This window comes from Suricata suricatta, chromosome 3 (assembly GCF_006229205.1).
Source record: "Suricata suricatta isolate VVHF042 chromosome 3, meerkat_22Aug2017_6uvM2_HiC, whole genome shotgun sequence".
Classification (NCBI taxonomy): domain Eukaryota; kingdom Metazoa; phylum Chordata; class Mammalia; order Carnivora; family Herpestidae; genus Suricata; species Suricata suricatta.
Genome location: NC_043702.1, coordinates 142,533,079 through 142,539,140, shown reverse-complemented (window position 1 = coordinate 142,539,140; position 6,062 = coordinate 142,533,079). Strand labels below are relative to the sequence as shown.

Here is a 6,062-nt window from a genome sequence, read left to right as displayed (position 1 = left end):
AATCTTCACTTACATGTGCGATTTCCATAGTAAGAATTTTAGAGGATAACCATCACCTCAAACTGCAGCTGATTTCGCCGCCTCTGCCCCACTGCAGAGAAATGTGATGTCATGGGGGTCGTACCTGGACACGGTCACTTGGAGACCCGCAGAATGGGGCTGAGGCCTGTCTTTTCCCCGTCACTGCCATCGTGTCCATCTGGAACTCACCTGCTTCAGCTCTGCTTTCACCCGGGGCCTGGAGACTTGGCCATGCTTCCTCTCCCACTGTTCCCACTCCCTATCCCCAGTGCTACCCTTCCCTGCCACTGGCTGGTTCTCCTTTCTGCCCCAGCCCTCTGCTTTCTCTGATGGTGTGGGCTGCCGCTGTCCTGCCTCCCTGTCCAAGGTCATTCTCCTCCTTCCCAATGGTCCCCTGATGCCCAAGGATTCCCATTCCCGCAACGCATTCCTTCTTTCCTTAACTACAGTCACATCACCAGGATGCCCAGGAACATCCCATCTTCCCCCAAACTGGCCACGCTGCCATGAACTCCCCTCTTCCTCTACCTGCCCACTCAGATACCTCCTGCACACTTCCAGGATGCACCAAATCAGGACGGGTCAACCAATCAAACACGTGCACACCTCCAGTGTGTTAAGCACAGTACCCTGGTGCCAGGATGACAGCAGGGAACAAGGCGGACACAGATCCGCTCTCCAGAGGCTTAGATTCAAGTGCAGATCATATTAAAATGGGTTCAACAGTCCGTACGCCTTCCAGACCAGACTGTGAATCCTTTATATTCCTTGGCAGCCTCTGAACTTCATACAGCACCCCATGCATAATAGACCCTTAATAAATACCTAGAAACAAATACATCCCCACGTCCGTGCACTAGTGTCAACATCGGGTCAAGTCCAGGCAGGATGGAGTCACCCTAAACTCTATAAATAGAAGGTATTTAGAGAGGACTTTTTGATAAGGACCCTTTCTTATTTCTTTTTTGGGGGGAATGAGAAGAGTCAGAGAGCCAGCCTCTGGGGAGAATGTGTGTAGGGAGGTGTGAAGTGAGACTCCTAGGGCCAGGCTTACCATTACCAGCTAAAAGGAGCTCTGAGTGTGCTCAGCTCCTTTGCTATTCTGGGTTGTCTGCTCCCTCCTCCCACTGCCAGCCTCCTCCCTTCCAGCTGCAATGGGAATAAACCTCAGTGCCCCCCCTCCCGCCCCCCAACACTGTTCCCAGAACGTGGTTTCCTCTTGCCACCAGAGTGTCTCACTTCCTATCCCAGCCCAGACCAGGAGTGATGCAATTGCTGTGTGGCTGCCCTACAGTAGGGAGGCGGGCGGGGGTGGTTTGTCCAGTGTGTAACCAAGAATTTCACCAAGACTCTGGTCTGAGGACTAGGTCAAAAGGGTGGAAACCTGGACACAAGAGGACACCGTGAGTGTTGGCTGCGAGAACCCTGAATACTAATTCCAGACCCAAGCCAACACAGATGCACACACACCCTAGAAGCCCCAAGCCAGAGGGCCTTGTTCTGACAGAGTGGATGAGTGCCAGGCTCAGGCAGACAAACTAGGCTTGGTGGCAGGCTCTCAGCAAATGCATCTCTAAGGGCCCTGGCACTAAAAGGGACTGTGAGGCTGCAAGTGACAAATTAAAGACATCAAGGGAAATATGGTGCAGGACTGGGGAGAACCAATGAGCCTCTCCTTTTCCTGACAGGGTCTGGGTTGGACCATTCTGTTCTGCACAGGTCTAGGAAATCAGAATGAGATGAAACAGAGGGGCAGTTGTCACAGCCAGGCCACAAACCACCCCTGCAGAGGAACTGAGGTCTCCAGGTTTGAAGACATGGAGTGGATGGGACACCTCCTGGCTCTAGGGAAAGGGCTGAAAATGAAAGGGATTTCCCAGATACAGGGTGGCTATCTTTGGGTTGATTCTACTAATCTACTATCCCTCTCATGGGATAACAAAGGAAGGCCCAACGCAGAATCTTCAAGAACCACAGGAATCTGAAACGGCCCCAGGGAAGCATCTCAGTGGAGACCCATGCACTTTGGTGGTTTACGGCAGTTCTTTGTAAAGGGCAGGACGGTCTATTTCGGGATTGCTGGTCACATGGTTTTTGTTGCAATACTCAACTACACCAACCTAGCATGAAAGCAGCCACAGACAATACATAAACAATGGGCATGTCTGTGTTCCAATAAAACTTTATTTATAAAAGCAGGCATCTGACCCAAGGGTTGTAGTCTGCCAACTCTTGGTGACTGAAAAAACCTGCTCTTCTAGAATTTCCACATTCCCAAGAGGGATGGGGCCACACTCCCTCTGGAGGGCTCCTACCCACTTTGGAGACAGGAGTCTACTCAGGAGACCAGTCCTCCATTTCTGCTACTCCTTCCCACAAAGCGTCAAAGGAATCCTGGCAGGTCGTTCAAAAAGCCTGCCCTGCACCAGAAACCTGGGCAGAGGTGGAGAAAGCCTGGGATGTCAAATCCAAATGCTTTAGAGATGAAAGACACCAGACGGCTCAGACTAGGCACTAAGACCTGGAAAAGGAAGTGTCGCGCCCGAGACCGTGTAGCCGGCGGAGACCTCCTGACACTCTGTGCAGTGCTCTTACTCCTCTAGAGTGATGACTGGAAGGAACCAGAACAAACAGTCTTGCTGGTGGAGGCTAATTAAAGACCAAGGATCATCGCTATAGCAGGCGCACCTGGGGGCCTCTCAGAAATCTGTAAGTGAATGGCACAGCAAAGGTCAAGGAAAAAGCATGGAGAAGTAAGCGTAAATATCTATCTTTCCAGGACACATACTCCTGGACATAGTTACTAGGGAGAAGGAAACTTAAACAGAAACCTGAACTTCAAAAAGGGGTGTGGTTTGGTAGAAGACGTTTGTGTTCATTAGCAGAAACACGTCCAGCAGTCTGGGCGGGCGCTGGGATCATAAACAAGTATAAGATCTACGGCCTCACCCAATTCTAGGCTGATGCCTGGAACCAGCGCTCACTCTCTCTGCATATGTTCTCAGCAACCTACACCTTCAAGGCTTCGTAAAACAATTTCCTCTAAGTCTCTTCCCTGAATTGACTTCCACTGCAAACTTTATCTGCCTGACCGTAACATTTCCATCTGGCACCCTGCCATGGTCTTGAAGGCAGTACGCCTAAAATCAAATCAAACATGGCGCTCCTAAAAAGAAGTCTGAATCCTGGTTTTTCTGTCAATCACTCAGGCTCAAAATTTTAGCGCCTTCTCTTCCCCAAGTCCTATCCACAAGCCAGAGCGGCTCTCAAAGACTCTTCCTCTGCATTTCCTCAGGCTCCACCCTAATCCATCACCTTCAGTCTGGAATACCACCAGTCTCCTCGCCTGGGGCCCCAGATTCCAGGCTTGTAACTAAGCCTGGCTGATCTTCCCCTATGTACTCACCTTCCTCCCCCCTATACTCACTACTTTCTCTCCAAGGACTGGTCCTGTCTTTCCAGCTCCCAGAACCTTAGCTAACATGGCAGGTACTCAGGACCAGCTAGAATGAACTCTAGTTTTCACTGGGAGCTGAGACCATAAAAAAGACCTCGAGGTCCTTCTCTTCCCTATCTATGGGAAGCCTACGCTGCTGCGCTCTGCAGGCCCTCACCCACCCTTCCCGCCCCCAGGTCCTACCACCCCAGAAACAAGCGCCATCTAGTTGATCAGTGCCAGACCTCCTCGTGCGCCAGTCATTCCTGCATCCACGTCTCTGCCCACGCTCTGCTCGCCCTGCCCTGCTATGACGTCCGTGCCCTTCCCCCTCCTTCCACTCCAACTCCTGCGCAACTGCCGAGCTCTGGGGGAGAGAAGGGGTGTTGGAAGGGGCAAGATGATTAAAAAACTGGGGAATGGGGGTCCTGATGGGGATACACTGCGATCTCTGATCCCTGGAGCCATCAACCTCCCAATGGGTCGCAGGCGATTAGAGAAGGAAGAGGCGGGAGGAGGAGCTAGATTTTTCCACTGAAGGAAAGGCATGATTTTCATCACTGCTTCTGTTGCCCTGGTAACCAGGGACAGCCCAGTGGAGAGTACAGTAAAAGAACACCATGTTTATCTTTGCTGTCTGATCCACTTCCCTGTACACCCTTCCCTGACCATCCCCTAGCTCCTAGGCCTGCTCCAAATTTCTCAGAAGGCCACTACCATCCTTCCAATCATGTCTGCTCAAAACCTCAAAGCAGAGTTAATTTCTGCCTCTCTCTACCCAACCCTACGTACTGCGCATTCTCCCGTAAGATTCTAGGGGTCATCTCACCACACCCATCTGCCGTGCCAGAGGGCCCCAAGAACAAATGCTGACCTCAAAACACAAGGAGGGCATCCGCTCCACCAGATAGTTCTCTGGGCAAGGGGGCGTAGAGAAGCAAGAAGGTGAGGAGGCCGCCAAGTCAACTCTTCTTTCTTAGCCCCCGACCGCTGGTGTGGATGGGCCCTGTTCTCCTATCCTCCTTCCTACACCGGGGATGGGGTGGGGGAGGAGCCAGGCTGAGGACCGAGGAGAAGGTCCACCCCAAAGCTTCCACAGATCCTGCCTCTCACAGGGACATGGTGTCGGCGTGACCCAAGAGCGGAGACACGGCGCTTGCCCTGGGAGATTATATAACCATTATATAACATGGTGGCACCAATAAGCACATAGCCACAGTTGTTGAGTGCTAGGGACAGGCCAGGGGTGGAACCAAACCCAAGGGGCTGGAGATAAAGGCTCTCACCACCAATGCCAAGACTGGCTGCCCCGGCCCTGTCTATACCTGCTCCTTCCACCCCAGAGGACACAGAAAGAGACTTGCCTGGCTCTGCATTCTTCTTCCCACGCTGGGCAGCAGGGAGGGGCTGCGGCACCATTACCACGCTGGCTGGCCCAGGGCGGCCTCTGTCCCTGCAGCCCAAGATGCCAGTCTGCCCTTCCCGCAGGGGAGCAGCAAGGGGGCTATGGTCCCGTGAGCCAGCAGCCCCCTCCTCTCTGTCCTTGCACCAGAACGTGTTTGTTTGGGGAACAAGTGCTGCAGCGGCTCCAGGATTGGCTGGGCCAGCCGTCCCTCTGCTCTGTCATTTGCAGTTCCTCTAAAAAAAAAAAAAAAGGAAAAGAAAAAAAAAAAACAAAACAAAAAACAAAACAAAACAAACCGAAAGGGAAAGAAAAAAGAAATAAGCACATTTGGCAAATGCCGAATCCCGAATTTTGGTCTATGGCTCAGAACAAAGCTGGAGGGAGGGGGGGTCCTAAGGACGTTACCCTATTTCCCTACAGACCCCACCTCCCACCACTTGCGCTGCTGGCCTGGAGACTTCTCACCTCCCGCGTCCCCCCACCCCCTCCAAATCCCTATCTCTGGATCTGATTCGGTTGCTGAAGCTTCTTCAACCGAGGTCTTTCTCACCAAACCTCCCACCACCCCAGTCCCTGCAGAGTGCTCGAGTATGCGGCTCCCGGATGTGCACGCGGGAGCCAGGCGGCTGGCGGGGGGCAGCTCGGGGCAGTTCGGGGGCCAGGTCTCCATCAAACTCCTCCACCCTCACCATCCCACCCACTTTATTAAATTGTGGGGGTCGGGTGGGGGGACTGATCGGAGACGGTGCCCAGGGGCATCTCCAGCAGCCTGCCCTCTCCCGAGCCATGCCTCTGGCCTTCCCGCCGCCTCCTCCACGCGCACCTCCGCGCCCCCTGAGGAAGGGGGGAGAAAGAAATACGCATTAATATCACGAGCCTCGGCGCACCAGTCCTCGCCCCCTCAACCACCTGTCTCTGCGCTCCCCCTCCCCCACTGCCTTCCTCAACTCCGGGCGCCCCCTCTGCAGCAAAGGGGCACCACGCCCACTGCGGAGCGAAGAAACGCAAGGTGGGAGTGGGCAGGAGCTGCGCGTCGGGGCCCAGGGGCTGCTCCGCCACCTCCCCCGCCCAACCAGCCCTGGCCCCAGAGCCCGGGGGCCGACCGAGGCTGCTCCGGGCCGCGATCTGCTCCTACCCACGCGGCCAGCGCAGCAGCACCCGGAGGCCGCACCGCAGCGGGGGTGGGGCGCGTGCTGAGCG

At 54.3% G+C, this 6,062-nt stretch overlaps 1 long non-coding RNA gene across 1 annotated transcript; it reads right to left on the bottom strand.

The window, feature by feature from the left end:
• Positions 1-2,185: 2,185 nt before the first annotated feature.
• Positions 2,186-4,479, bottom strand: LOC115286727. The gene is made up of 2 exons (XR_003906240.1): positions 4,332-4,479; positions 2,186-2,728 (listed from the first exon to the last, which is right to left on the bottom strand). It is a non-coding gene; the product is annotated as an uncharacterized LOC115286727 (long non-coding RNA).
• Positions 4,480-6,062: the final 1,583 nt, after the last annotated feature.